We start from the raw sequence: 15,632 nt of genomic DNA on the forward strand, positions 1-15,632 counted from the left end.
TACAGTGTTCCAACAGCTCTTTATTATAAGCCACACACATCCTTAAACAATGCTAAGCGACGCTTCCAGTGGAGCACAGAGCGATGCCACACAGTAAATGGCTGAAAAGGAGTGATTTGAAGTGATGAATCACGTTACAGCCTGTGGCATTGCGATGGAAAGGTTTGAGTTTGGCGAATGCCAGGAAAACGTTACTTGCCGTTATGTGCAGTGACGACAGTGAGGTACAGAGAAGGTAGTGTCACGGCATGGGAGTGGGAGTGGTTCTCCCGGTTCGAAAACGCCGAGTGAGGAAGGACATGAACATATTTTACAACACTGTGCACTACGTAAAGTAGAGGAACATTTCGGAGACAATTGTATCAGTATGAAAATGCACCCTGTCGTGAAACAGCATCTGTAAGGCAATTGTTTGTAGACAATAACATTTCTGGAACAGACAAGCCTGCCCAGAGTTCCAGCCTGAACTCAGTGGACCTTTGCGATTACTTAGAAAGTTGACTTTGCTCTACACACCAACGTGCAACATCAGTACCTTCCCCAGTTACGGCTCTTGGGGAAGAACGGGGTACTATTTCAGCACAAACATTCAGATACCTCACTGAAAAAGTCCACTGCAGAGTTCAGGTCTAAAGGGAAAGAGTGGACACACCCATTTTAATGCCCACTAAAAGGTGTTAGAATTTTTTTGTCCGATAGTGTATACAAGAAACAAACGAATCTCTTTACATTCAGCCGGCCCTGTGGCGGTGCGGTTCTAGGCGCTTCAGTCTGGAACCACGCTGCTGCTACGGTCGCAGATTCGAATGCTGCCTCGGGCGTGGATGTGTGTGATGTCCTTAGGTTAGTGGGGTTTAAGTAGTTCTAAGTCGAGAGGACTGATGACCTCAGATGTTAATACCCATAGTCCTCAGAGCCATTGGAACCATTTGAACCTTTAAATTCATCTTAGAACTGCACTGAGATAGAAAACGAAAATGTTCATTTTCCGAAACTCAGGAAGGAGATAAAGTACTTGACATGGAACTGGTATGTGGCAGAAAAGAAAAATAATACTTTTTGTGCTGAGGCTCGTTGAAACATGATACTTTGTTAAAAGGTCTATAATACGTTATGCAAATATCCAGAACTTTGAAGTTTTATATTCTTCTTCGTACATAACAATAGTAACCGGAAAGGACCTTTGTTGATTGATTGAAAATTAATTTACGACTGCACAAGCCGAATTAACTGCATGACATATGTCATCATTATGTATTGCAATATCTTGCAATGCTGAAACGACAGGTTCATACAAACGACAGTTACAAGTCTGCAATAACCTCAAAGAATGTGTTGCTGTTCCTTTCTGTACACGTAAACTATTGTGCATTCGGTACATGAGCGGCAAAAATACACTGAAGAGCCAAAGAAACTGGCACACTGCCTAATGTCGTGTAGTGCCCCCACGAGCACGCACAAATGCCGCAACACGACGTGGTGTGGACTCGACTATTGTCTGAAGTAGTGCTGGACAGAATTAACACCATGAGACCTGCAGGGCTGTCCATAAATCCTTAAGAGTACGAGGGGTGGAGATCTTTTCTGAACAGCGCGTTGCAGGGCATCCCAGATATGTTCAATAATTTTCATATCTGGGGAGTTTGGTGGCCAGCGGAAGTGTTTAAAAATGGTTCGAATGGCTCTGAGCACTATGGGACTTAACATGTGAGGTCATCAGTCCCCTATAACGTAGAACTACTTAAACCTAACTAACCTAAGGACATCACACACATCCATGCCCGAGGCAGGATTCGAACCTGCGCCTAGAACCGCTCGGCCACACCGGCCGGCCAGAAGTGTTTAAATTCAGAAGAGTGTTCCTGGCACCAATCTGTAGCCATCGACTCCGAAACCCCATATCGATGATGCTTCGTTCAATGGTTCGCATGCTGACACTTGTTGATGGCCCAGCACTGAAGTCCGATCAACTTGCGGAAGGGTTGCACTTCTGTCACGTCGAATAATTCTCTTCAGTCGTCGTTGGTCCCGTTCTTGCAGGATCTTTCTCCGGCCGCAGCGATGTAGGAGATTTGATGTTTTCCCGGATTCCTAACATTCACGGTACACTCGTGAAATGATCGTACGGGAAAATACCGACTTCATCGCTACTTCGGAGATGCTATGTCACATCGCTCGTGCGCCGACTATAACACCACTTTCAAACTCATTCAAATGTTGATAACTTGCCATTGTAGCAGCAGTAACCGAACTGACAATTGCGCCAGACACTTGTCTTATATAGGCGTTTCCGACTGCAGCGCCGTATGCTGCTTTTTACATATCTCTGTATTTGAATACGCATGGCTACACCAGTTTGTTTGGCGCTTCACTGTGTATTACTTTCGCTAGTCAGTCCGTTCAGTCTGATTAGGAGACGACAGCCACATTCCCAGGTCCGCGTTCCGGCCCTGGCGGGTCATTCTGAAAGAGTCGTCTGCCACATTATCCCCTGCCAGATAGAGTCATTGGTTGCTGTATGGAGGAGAGTCAGCACTCCGCTCTCCGGCCGTTGTCGGCTTCCGAAACCTGTCTGTTGCTACTTCTTGTTGACATAGCTCCACAGCTGTCACCAACGGGGTTAAGTGTCGTCCAACCAAGGAAGGAATTGCTGGCACTAATGGGAATTAAACTTGAGTCATCCGCGTCGCAGTGAGACACACTAACCACACAGCTATGGGGGTGAATAACAAAATCAACACTGCCAGACTGTAAGTTGAAACATGAGAGCCGTAAATTTAAAACTGTTAATAAATTCTGTATAGAAAGCACGTTAACAGCAAAACTTTCAAAATTGGAAGTGATGCATGTGTATTGATGATGGTCCCGTCTGAGCTCCGTATTCAGGTAAGGCTTCGTTAGTAATGGACTCAATATCGGCTATTAAGATTACAGAGCAGCAGTTATTTCATTATTTAATTCCTTCTAGTAGCTAAACAGCGCGTGCTCCTGGAGAAAACGTCAGGGCAAATTTGATGTATGATTTAAAAGTTGCTGCTGCGCTCGTGTCCACACAAGAGAACTTGTTTGATGCCGTTCGTACAGCTTACGCAATGCAATTTATCACATCGAGGGAAGTAATTTATATTCATTCCAGATTCTCACTGTAGCGCATTTTCCCGATAAATACAACCTTTTGAGCCAACTGTCAAATATTTTATTTTGTCCGTTCTCACTGTACGTCGTCCATTGCGCCAGTAATCATTAAAGCGAAACTTTGTGAAATTTTTTGTTCAAAGAAGAATATTGTCCCTTTCATTTCGTAATAACATCACATATACTTCCAAAGTTTCCGTTGTAATTCCTGCGGTGTCGTACTTTTTTCCGGAGAGGGTCGCGCACCTTTCATTAGGGCCGCAGCAGCCGCCGCGCGGGTCTGGAATTGGTTTCCCTCCTTGCGCGGCCGGAGTTGTCGCTGCTCCAGTTACGCTAAACAAAGAGCGCGCCGCACACCGGGGGCTGCGGGGGCGCGCAGGCGATTGCAGGGTGCGGCGGCCGCCCGGCATGTGTTTATCTCGCCGGCCAATGGGATCTCTGGCCGGCGCGGTGGGGGTAATTGCAGGCCAGTCCAGCGCGGGACACGCAACCCGGGCTGTGCACTCCGCCGGCGGCGTTGGCGCCCGCTCGCTGCGTAGACTGCCTAAGCATTCTGTCACGGCCTGACGTTCAGTTTGCAAAACAATGCGTGCGTACAGGAAATTAAATTTTAAACAGAGTTTGTTTTTCATCAAACTTTATCCAAGATGGCGAACATGATCGAAAAAATCCTCGAAGTTGTAAGAAAGAAAAAGAAGAAAAAAAAGTTTTTCTTAGATAAGTAGAAAACTATAGTTCCGATCGAAAAATGTTAAATGAGGAAGTTGTGGAGCTTAAAAAGATCTAGCTATTCCTTTTTTATACGTATAGATTTATTTCTTAAGTTTCGAGATATATCGAAAGAGAAACCATTAGCAGTCCGGTTGTCTGTAACTCGTAAACATTAACGAACCCATACATGCTGTTTACTGTAAGTATAGAACTCTGTAACTCGGAAAAATATATATTTGAAAAATTAAAAGATGTCAATTATACTTAGAGATATATCGATTTGTTTTTCTTTTTTTTAAAAAGAAAAAGAAAAGAAAGGCGCACACGACAATTGACTAGATCTTCTCAGTGAATGGCCTCACAGTAAAGGTTTTAGTTTCATTTTTTTTTTCGAAGAGAGTGTTTTTTACACAAGATCGACAAATTTGGAAAAGCAATTTTTTTAATTTTCCGGATACGTACTTTTTTGACTTGCCGCGGGCTATACTTATAGCAGATTGCAAGTATGGGAACGTGAATGTTAACGAGTTATAGAGGACCCTATTTTAACGGATTTTGCGATATATCTTGAAATGTAAGAAATCTACAGATATTTATAAAAAGCAGTCGATTTATCTTTTAAGTCCTATATTTTTCTCATTTAAAATTTTTTCGACAAGAGCTATATTTTTTTCCTTATTTAAGCAAAACCGGTTTTTGCAACTTCGCGGTATTTCTTTTTTTTTTTGTCATGTACGCCATCTTGGATCGAGTTTCATTAAAAAGACACTCTGCTTCAAATTTTATTTCCTATGCGCTTATGTTGTTTGTTAATGATTTTTGCAATCACTTCTCCGTAGTACTTGGACTTAGGGCAGCTACTCCAGGGCACACCATTCAGCGGTCGGTTCGTGATCGCCACACGAGAACTCAAGGACGGTGGTAGGGAAGACGAATGAATGGTCGACTTCGATTTATTATAACAATTTTAGGAAAGTGTGGTTCATTTGTTTAGGACACAGCCCATAGCACACTAGTGCGACCAATTCATGAGTAGTGTTCTCGTGTTTGGGATCCCCACCAGATCGGATTAAAGGCGAACATCGAAACAATTCAGCCTCACATCTAGATTTGTTACTGGTAGACTCGATCAACACGCGAGTATTACGGAGATTTTTCGTGAACTCAGATGCGAATCCCTGGAGAGAAGACGAGCTCTTTTCGCGAAACACTGTTGAGGTAATTTGGAGAACCGGCAATTGGAATTGACTGCAGGACGGTTCTACCCCGGCAACGTAAATTTGGAACAATGATCAGGAAGATAAGACCAGGTAAATAGGGCGCGTACTGAGGCATATAGACAGCCGTTTTTGCCACGTTCTCTCTCTCAGTGGAACAAGAAAGAAAGTAAGTGGCAGAGATATATGGCACCCTCCGGCAATGCACCACACGCTGCCAAGTAGTTATAGATAGAGGCGTAATAGAAGCAGGGAGAGCGACATAGGGAAAACATATATGGTGATTTCGATTCCATCACTGACGTCTAAAGATAGATGGCCGATAATAATTGACCTAAAACACGGATGTTAAATGATGAAGCTATAAAGTGGCGTAATAAACAATGCATAAATACATTATATTTATTAATTAATAAATACAACAATTAATATTACACATCCCACAATTGATTGTCTACATACTGTAGAAATAAAATTATTTTAGAGAGATATCCCTTTCAGTGTGTTACATTGTTGACAACACATTCTACTTTTGAGAAAAGTCTTTCAGACGCTGATAATGTGACTACACGTCTCAAATACTGAGGTGTTATTTTGTAGCTTTTATACCCTTCGAAAGGTAGTATCTATGAGGTGATTCCATACCTCTAATGTGTCCTGTTTCAAATTTAGAAGGCGATCTTTAAAATAACAACTGAGCTGTGGTGGTCTGTTCTATTTCAGTTTGCAACTTATTCTTTTATGCACTACTTTATAATGTTCACACCATAAATTAAACTTGTTTTCTTCGGTTTCCCTTAGTGAATCGACGTGTTATCCACATTACTTGACACCACTAAAGCATAACCTGAATGTACAATTAAAGACATTACTCCATGCTTAACTACAACAACAGCCAATGTTTCTGGCTTAGTTTGTTCAAAAACAAACTTACCCTGCCCCTTCGCACTTCCTTTTGTAAATGTATTCGTTTAATTGACGAAAATATAGTGCTTGACAGTTGGTAAGGAACAGTGACATTGTTGGACAGGAATAATCCCAGGTAATGATGGACGATATGAAGCACAGTATAAACGTAATAGAGGTGGAACGGTATATTTAAAAAAGAAAAATGGTACAGATTTCGTCACATGGAATAGTAGGATAACGTTCATATTCGACACAGGCCAGGCTCCCAATACACAAGTCTATACCAGACACTCTTTAAGGAATATCTCTTTCTCTGAACCTAATGCACATTTTTTACCTGTTGTTCTTGCTGACTTCAAAACTGTTGGAGAGTCCTTGGGGATATTGTCCTAATCTTCTCTCAAAGACGTTATTGTTCTTGTACGTTTCGGGAAGGAGGTGTCCGCTGAGTAACACTCCTGCCAAGAGTATCCCAGGCATGTTCTGTAGGGTTTAGGTCTGGGGAATTCACAGGCCGTTCCACACGTTTATTGTCTTCACTTTCCAGTATGTACAACACCACAGTAGTCCTGTGTGTTTGGGTGTTGTGGTCCATAAACAGAAAGTCGGGACCTACCATAGACGTATACAGACGGACATAATCCAGAGTAATCTCCCTGCAGTATCGCTGTTCTGTAACGGTACCTCGTGCAAAGATAGATAACACAGCTGTGTTCGGCCAGTGTGCATTACGCCGGCTCACACCATAACACCTACGCCATACCGAAGGTATTCATGAACATTCTGTGATGTTTAACGTGTTGCTCTCTCTCTCTCTCTCTCTCTCTCTCTCTCTCTCTCTCTTTCTCTCTCTCTATCTCTCCACACTAACTGGCGGTCAGAATCAGTAGCCACGGTGAAGCGGGATTCGTCAGAGAACATCACTATGGACCTCAGTTGCGGATCGCAAGCAGTATGGTCCCTACACCATCGAATTCTTTTTCGACGATGGCGTGGTGGAAGTGGGTTGAATTTAACAGGCTTCCAAGCATACAAACCAGCCTGGTTTAATCGCCGCAATACGGTTTTGGCACAGACTTATCGGTCGCGGTTGTAAGGTCTGCAGCGATCTGCCTAGGATTTAAATGTTTCTTCCTTTTGCCTCTGTGTCTACATATCGATCCTCTTACGGTGTGGTGGCCCACCAACGACCATTGGCATTCTTTTGCGTAGCATTTCACCTTCAGAAGCCTTTTTTAATCGCGAGATGACACTTTTGGACACAACAGTCACTGTGGCCACGGCAGTTAGACTATCGTAGTCATTCAACAGCTCACCCAACATCGTAAGTACTCAAATAGTGTCTTGCAGACGTCACCGAACGAGGTCGCGGAGAGGTTAACACCCTGGACTCGCATTCGGGGGTACCACGGTTCAAACCTGCGTACGGTCATTCAGATTTAGCTTTATCGCGATGCCCCTAAATCGCTCTAGGAAAATGCCGGGATGGTTCCTTTGAAAGGGCACGGCCGATTTCGTTTTCCATATTTGACACAATCGGAGCTTGTGCTCCGTCTCTAATGACCTCGATGTCGACGGGACGTTAAACGAAATCTTCCTTCCCTCCTTCCTTCTTGCAACATCTTGGCGTACCACACGGAATTTCGCACTAATCCGTTCCACAACAATCTTCGTTAAACACCGTACTTCGTGAACTGTGCCGGCCGAAGTGGCCGTGCGGTTAAAGGCGCTGCAGTCTGGAACCGCAAGACCGCTACGGGCGCAGGTTCGAATCCTGCCTCGGGCATGGATGTTTGTGATGTCCTTAGGTTAGTTAGGTTTAACTAGTTCTAAGTTCTAGGGGACTAATGACCTCAGCAGTTGAGTCCCATAGTGCTCAGAGCCATTTTTTTCGTGAACTGTCGAATGCATATAGAGCGTTCGTGCACAGGCTTCGCTGCAGTTAACACGTCCCTCCCTCTGTATTTCCTTTTTCTATAGGTGTTCCGTAACAGTTGTTGGTGGTTTTGCAGCAACTGGCAGTTGTTCGGCAAGTGTCAGTTGTTCCTTATCAACTGTCAAGAAGTGTATTATTGCCAAAAGAAGTTCTTATAACATCTAAAGTCCATAGTTCGTCTTATACATTAATGCTACGCGTTTTCAAATTCTTCTACATCGATATTGACACATCGGTGTGTAAGCAGCCGACGTCGATATTTTGTGAATACAGATTATTATCGAACGTCTAAAGCAGGTAAGATAAGCTTTTGCCTAAAGTACAACACGTCAATTGTTCTGCAGATTTTATTAATGGAATATAGATTCTTCCAAAGATTTAGAGATGCATGTGTTTGAACTTGTACAGTGTAACTCTTTCTTTTGCATCTCACTCAGGCCCATTCATTCTCAGCTTGCTACATTCAACACTCTTGAAACATCATTTCCGCCCCGCTGGGCTGACGATCTCCTTCGCGCATCGCACGGCAGTTACACAACAACTCCACAATTAGACTTCGAATCACAATCCGCTGATGACTTCGACGCTGAGCGTCTGTAAGCTCCTTCCTAGAAACACAATCTCCGCCACCCAGAGCACAACGTGTATCCTACACCTTGCGAAGGCTGCAGGCCCACTCCCTATTTCTTGGGTTAAACAACCACTCCAGAATTTATTTTAACATCCAGGCCTTTCAGCGAATCAGCCTATGCAGCATAATAAAGGTACTTTCAGTGGCCAGTTCCTGCTCCCAATAATAGAACTTCATCAAAGACTTGCTGGGAATTAGTGAACTGCGATAGCGGAAGAATAGAATTTCAGGTCAGGTCGATACAGATTTATCAACACAAAATAAAGTAAGGGGTAATGCAGGAGGAGGCCTAGTAACGAATACGAACGTAGGCATAACGGTAAGTTACTAAATAAACAGTACAATGAAAGCATTATCGTTGTCAAGATAAATAGGACGCAAACACTAACCACTGTGCTACGGTTTTATTTGCCACTAGCTCCACAGATGATGGAGAAATCGAAAGGCTGCATGGTGAGGTAAGAAAAATGTTCACATAATTAAGACGAAAATATAATTGCAGTGGGTGAGTCGAATTCGGCAACAGGAATACAAAAGGAGGTAAAAACAGTAAGAGAACATGGACTGGAGGAAAGTATTGAAAGCGGAAGCCGCCTGCGACAATTTTACACAGAGCATACATTAATCATCGTCATCATTGGTTTACAAATCAAGAGGGAAGGTTGTATACGTGGAAGAGAACTGGAGACGTTAGAAGATTTCACATTGATTATGTGATGCTAAGAAAGTGATTTTGAGAGCAGATTTTTAACCTGTAAGGCATTTCCAGGAGAAATGAACTACAGATTAAAACTAAACAAACTGTAAAAAGTTGGAAAATTACAGAGATGCGACTTGAGTACAGTAGAGGAACCACAGGTTGTTGAGAGTTTTAGGGGAACGACCAGGCAGCGTTGGAGTGAAGTAGGAATAGGGAATACAACAGAAGAAGAATGGGGAGGTTCGAGAAATGAAATAGTGGAGGCAGCAGGGGATCACATTGTTAAAAGGGAAAGCCCTAGAAGAAATCCCAGGATAAATCAGGAAATACTGAATTTTAACTAACGAAAGCACAAAATATAAAAGGCAGCAAATGATGTAGGTGAAAGGGAATACAGACCTCTAAAATATCAGACGGATAGGAAGTACTAAAAGGCTGTGCAGGAATGGCTGGAGGACAAATGCACCGCTGCAGAAGCATCCCTGACTAGGAAAGTAGGTGCCGCCAACAGGAAAATTAAGTAAACCTTTGGGGAAGAGAGGATCAGCTGTATGAATATCAGGAGCTCAAATAATAAGCAAATGCTAAGTAAAGAAGGGAAGTGTGGAAGGTGAAAGGGTCGCGCGGTTAGAAGCGCTATGTCACTAATTTCACGGCCCCTCGCACCGGAGGTTCGAGTCCTCCCTAGGGCTTGGGTATGTGTATTGTTCTTAGCATAAATTAGTTTAAGTAGTGTGTAAATCTAGGGGCCGATGACCTCAGCAGTTTGGTCCCTTAGGAATTCACACACATTTAAATATTTTTGAAGGTGAGAGGGATATACAGGGCATAAGTGCAGTTATTTTTATATGGGGAACCTTAATATGCACACAAATCAGTGTGGAGGTTGTTCTTCTTTCTGCATCGAACAGTCTTCCAACAAAAACTTCACAAACGTTACGACCTGATGTTTTCTGCATGGTCTTAACTGCACCAGGAATTGTACTATGCTTATCAGCGTCGACGTCACCACATTTCAGTGCCTGACCTGGTGCCCACGGCAAAACGAACATTAATATTGTACTTGCGACACGTGCACTTGGATGTACTACTCAATCTAAAAACATTTGACTTTCAATAGCTATAATTATTAGTCTGCAAATGACGTAATTCCTGAGGTATTTTCCAGTGTCTCATCCTCAGTAACCGATATAAATACCTGCAGATATACCCATTAGGATCTGTATGTTTATAAAGCGTCTATATAATGGAAACAAAGTTATAAAAAATTAAGAGGAAGTAGGTGAAGATGAGACTGGAGGAACGATAATGCGAGAAGAATGTGACTGAATACTGAAAGACGTGGGTGTAAAGAAGGTCCCTGGAATAGACGATATTGCCTCGGAATTATTGGCGTTTCTGGGAGAACCAGGCATGCTAAAATTATTTCACTTTGTGTGCAAGAAATAAGCTATGAGACAGGTGAAATGCCCTCAGACTTCAGGGAGCGTGTAATAATTCCAGTTCGAAAGATAGCAGGTGCTGACATGTGAAAATTTCCGAACCGTCAGTTTAACAAGCCATGGTTGCAAATTATTCATACGAATTTCATATTTACAGAAGAATGAAGAAACTGATAGAAGACCTCAGGAAAGACTGAGTTCCGCAGAAGTATGGGAGCACGCAAGGCAATACTGACACTACGACTTATTCCAGGAGTTGAACAAGGAAAAACTACGTTTGATTTACGGAGAGCTTTTGTCACTGTTGATTGAACAACACTCTTTGAAAGTTTGAAGATAGTGGGAATAAAATACAGGGTATGAAAGGTTATTTAGAACTTGTGCTGAAACCAATTTTTGGATAACATCGTTTCGTATCAATCCACTGTGGTATTTCTCCTCTCTGCAACACCACATCGCCTCCTGACATTAAGAACACTGGTACTACGAGGGTGGTTCGAAAAGTTCTTGGAACGGAATGTAAAAAAAGTACTTATATCACTGAAACTTTTTTTTATTTTTCAATGTAGTCTCCTTGTAGATTAATGCACTTGGTCCGACGATATTCCAGTGCCTAGATCCCATCTCGAAAATTAGTTTCCTCCAGCCCTGCAAAATAGTTGTCAACACCGGCTATCAATTTTTCGTTTGAAGTGAATATTCGTCCACCAAGAAAAATTTTCAAGTTCGGGAAGGGATGGAAGTCTGACAGAACCAAATCAAATGAATAAGGTGGGTGTGGCAACAATTCATACCTTAGCTCGTGCAATTTTTCCATGCCATTCTCATGCGTTTTTGATCTAACGTCAAGAGTCGGGGCACCCATCTTGCAGATAATTTTTTCCTTTCTGATTCTTCGGTTAAAATGTGATACATCCTTTCAGATGACACCTGGCAATTTCACACACTTTCAATCGGCGATCCTCCATGTCCATTTTATGCACTTTTGCAGTGATTTCTGGGATAGTGACACATCTTGGCCGACCACTGCGCGGATCATCATCTAAGCTCTCCCGACCAAATTTAAATTCATTTGTCCACTTGGCAACAATTGAATATGAAGGAGTAGAGTATTCCAGTGTATTATGGAACTCAGCAAGAATGTCCTTTGCTTTCATAGCTTTCTTTACGAAGTACTTAATCACTGCTCGAATCTCGATAATTTTTCATTCTTTACAAATCACTACGCGGGAACAACAGAACAACGTCACCGCCTCAGCTCTCTTTCAAGGGCACTGACGTGACGCGTGTTTACAGGCAAGAGTCCAATGAATATCACGTGAACAACTCGTTGCGCTAGCGCTGCCCTCTCGTGGTGATTCTGAGAACTTTCCAAACCACCCTCGCAGTAGACTTCTTTTTATGAGGAATTCCTGAGTCAGTCTTCTCCTTATGTTTGTCCTCCTTGCTTCATCGAGCATGCCTTACTTATTCACCTAGCACCATAATTGTTGAGTTTTTTGGACACATTATTTATTACTCATTTCTCCACACGCTTTTCCCCTTTTTCTGACAATTTCGAACATGTTGCACCACTGTAAGAGGTCCAAGTCTTTCCTACGTCGACACATTTTGTGAAAGTGTTCCATATTACTTCTGTCTTATTTTCGTAATCATGCATAACATTAGCCTTTCTCTGTGGTGGCTTTACCGTTTTATTCTGACCAGCAACATGCGGTCTGTCAACTTGATCGTACGATGGTCGTCTCATTTGTGTGTGCCCCTGCTATCTGCTGAATCATGTAAGTGATATTATTCACACAAACGACGGAGAATCTACCGTTACACTGATTTTACGCACTAACTTCAATAAACATTTGGTTGCAAGTTTCCCAATGGTTTTAGAAGTTTCGGAGGAATGCTTCGAAAACTTCAGCCTTGTCTGATCGTAAGTTTCCGAAATCTCTGTCGTAGCCTCTAATACAGGATTCCTCTTTTCCTCCAAGTCAACAGCCTTTCTGTCTTGTATAGCCTTGGTAGGCAGTTCCCCCCCCCCCCCCCCCTATACACCTACCCCTTTATAGGTTACCAGTATCCTGTTCTGTCTCTCTCTCTCTCTCTCTCTTTTTCTCTGTCTTGTCTCTCTTCCATCTACGTGTAACAATGGTTCACCTTTGACACTAAATTCTCCGAATGCTATTTTGTCTTTTCCCCTCAATCACCGACCATTTCTTTTTTGAATTCTTCAAGTTTTCACTACAGCTTTCTTGTACTTACGAGGGTAATCCCAAAAGTAAGGTCTTTTATTTGCTTATAAGTATAGAACTCTGTTTGTGTGGTAGTTGGTCATACTGTTATGAAGAGTGCTTCACACGCTGTGTGTAAACATACGCACGCTGCGCTGAGACGCTCAGTCTTGGATTGGCAGCCGTTGAGAATGGGGCTCCTGCTGGATGTTACCGCCAAGTGCCAATTGCTCGCAGTTATTCGGTTTTTGAACGCAAAAGGCACTGTGCCGATGAGGAGACAGTGTTGAAGGTTGAGCAAAGCATGCGTGAAGATCGGCGGATCACCTTGGATGATCTATGCACGTTGGCTCCTGAGGTTTGCCTGAGAACCGGTCACAGAATTTTAACGGAAACATTGAACTACCGGAAGGTGTGCGCAAAATGGTTGCCACGCATGCTGACTGAGGACCACATGCGGCAACGAGTTCATGCTTCCCGCACGTTTCTTCAGGCGGCATCCTTCTTCGCCAAAGCCGTGGAAATTCAAACAAACACAGTCTGCCGGTAAAGTCATGACAACCGTTTTTTGGGATCGGAAAGGGGTATTGTTGGTCGACTTTATGCCCACTGGGCCCACAATTAACGCTGACAGGAACTGTGAGACACTGAAAAAACTCAAACGGGCAATTCAGAACCGGAGAAGAGGAACGTTGAGCAAGGGCGTACACATTCTCCATGACAACGCTCGTTCACACATCGCTCGGAAAATCGTTGCTCTCCAGCAACAGTTTCGGTGGAAAATAATCGCCCACCCACCCTATAGTCCTGACTTGGCGCCCAGTGACTATCACCTGTTCCCCAACTTAAAAGAACATTTGGCCGGAAAGCGATTCAGCTCCGACGACGAGGTGAAAGTAGAGGTTCATAACTTTCTGAACAGCATGGCGGCGAGCTGGTATGACATGGACAGAAATGGTGATTATGTTGAAAAATAGCTAAATGTTCAAGCAGTAAACTGATGTAAACCATTGTAGAAGTAAACAGGTCTATGTACTTATAAAAAAAAAATAGGAGACCTTATTTTTGGGATTACCCTCGTAATATTGACTATATCCTACGAAGTGGAAGATAAACATCGTCGGGGTAAAATGTTAAATTCGAAAATTGTAGGATAGTTTTGAATGTGACTGTCATGAACATCAATTTAAATTACAAACTTGTCTAACCAGTCACTTTTTTGTAATGCACTGTGCACTATGCTTTTCGGAAGACTGCACCTCCAGTATATTGCGATTCTATGCCTCTTCATAAGGCTTGGATGTATTGTACGTACGACACTTGTGTAAACTGTGATACTATATCTCAGTAGTCGCAGGCTTCTGTGACTTTTAACAGCGCCGAAATTGCTGCATCCCACTGACGAATGTGATTTCATTTCATGATATAAAAAAGATTGAGAAAGCAGCCTTTGGCCACTGAAAGACAATGCCGCGTATTATGGAAAAATCATGTTTACGATATTATTAACTGACATTAGTTCCCATAGTGATGGACAAAGCCGTTGTCTCTCCTGTGGGTCGTCTGGCGCATTTTCTCTGGTGTTTCGACAGATGTTCGCAATTTCATTCTTTCAACGTGTCAGCCCAAATAAATGATGCTCATCACGTCTTTCATACAACGCCTAGCGTAGTCTTGTTTCCAATTACAACTAAAATCATTTTTAATTCAGATTTTTACGTGTCCATTCGATCCAGCGCTCCCAGATTATTCAAGTGCGACATTCGTTTTGTTGGTACGTAATGACAGGTGCATTGAAACCAAAGAATAAGCAGTACTCCAGCAACGACTGAGCAGCGCGCTGCTGCTTGGCCGCAGCAGTCAGCGCGATCCAGAGCGGTGCTCTCCGTATTGGAGTACTGGTTCTCCTGTCACGGTTAATACACATCGACAAAACGGGCATCGCACTAGACTATTGTGGCAGCGCTCTGCCTACTGGTCACGTAAATTTTCAGTTTAAAAATCATCTTGTTTGTAACCTGAAACAAACAGACACTGATCTTCGAATCAATGATGTGATGAGCAGCGTTTGTCTGAGCTGATTCCAGCAACACGTTGCGAAAACAAGTTTGCAAATATCTGCCGAAACATCAGTGAAAATGCGCCTGACGATTCTTAGGAGAGACATCATGTATAAGCCTCCGAAAGGTGTAGTGAAACGTATAATATAGCTACTAAATGTGATTTGTTACTGAATTTTGTATCTGCAGTTGATGCCTAGCTGGAATCACAAGGAAGTAACACGTAAGAAACCGCAAGAGATCGGCACTGGGGCTCGTCTCTTGTTTTCGTGGTCATTAGGCTAACTAGACGATGGGTTTTAGTACCATTCTGAAATGAAGAGGACGGCACCGGATAGAAAATGATACTAGAGGGCTGCATGAAACTGGTGACCCAAGGAAAGAAGACTGACTGGAAACAGTGGGACGGCCAATGCCACTTTGCTCAATAGCGATAAGAGAGCTGGAGGGAGGGAGGGGAAGGTGGCGAGTGGAGTAGAGTCAGAAAATAAGACAAAATAATATCAGTTTAATAAGTCACGACTGCAAAATACTAACGCGAATTATTTACACGTGAATGGAAAAAACTGGTAGAAGCAGACCTCGGGGAAGATCAGTTCGGATTCCGTAGAAATATTGGAACACGTCAGACAACACTAACCCTACGACTTATCTTAGAAGCTAGAT

This window comes from Schistocerca serialis, chromosome 6 (genome assembly GCF_023864345.2).
Source record: "Schistocerca serialis cubense isolate TAMUIC-IGC-003099 chromosome 6, iqSchSeri2.2, whole genome shotgun sequence".
NCBI classification, from domain to species: Eukaryota; Metazoa; Arthropoda; class Insecta; order Orthoptera; family Acrididae; genus Schistocerca; species Schistocerca serialis.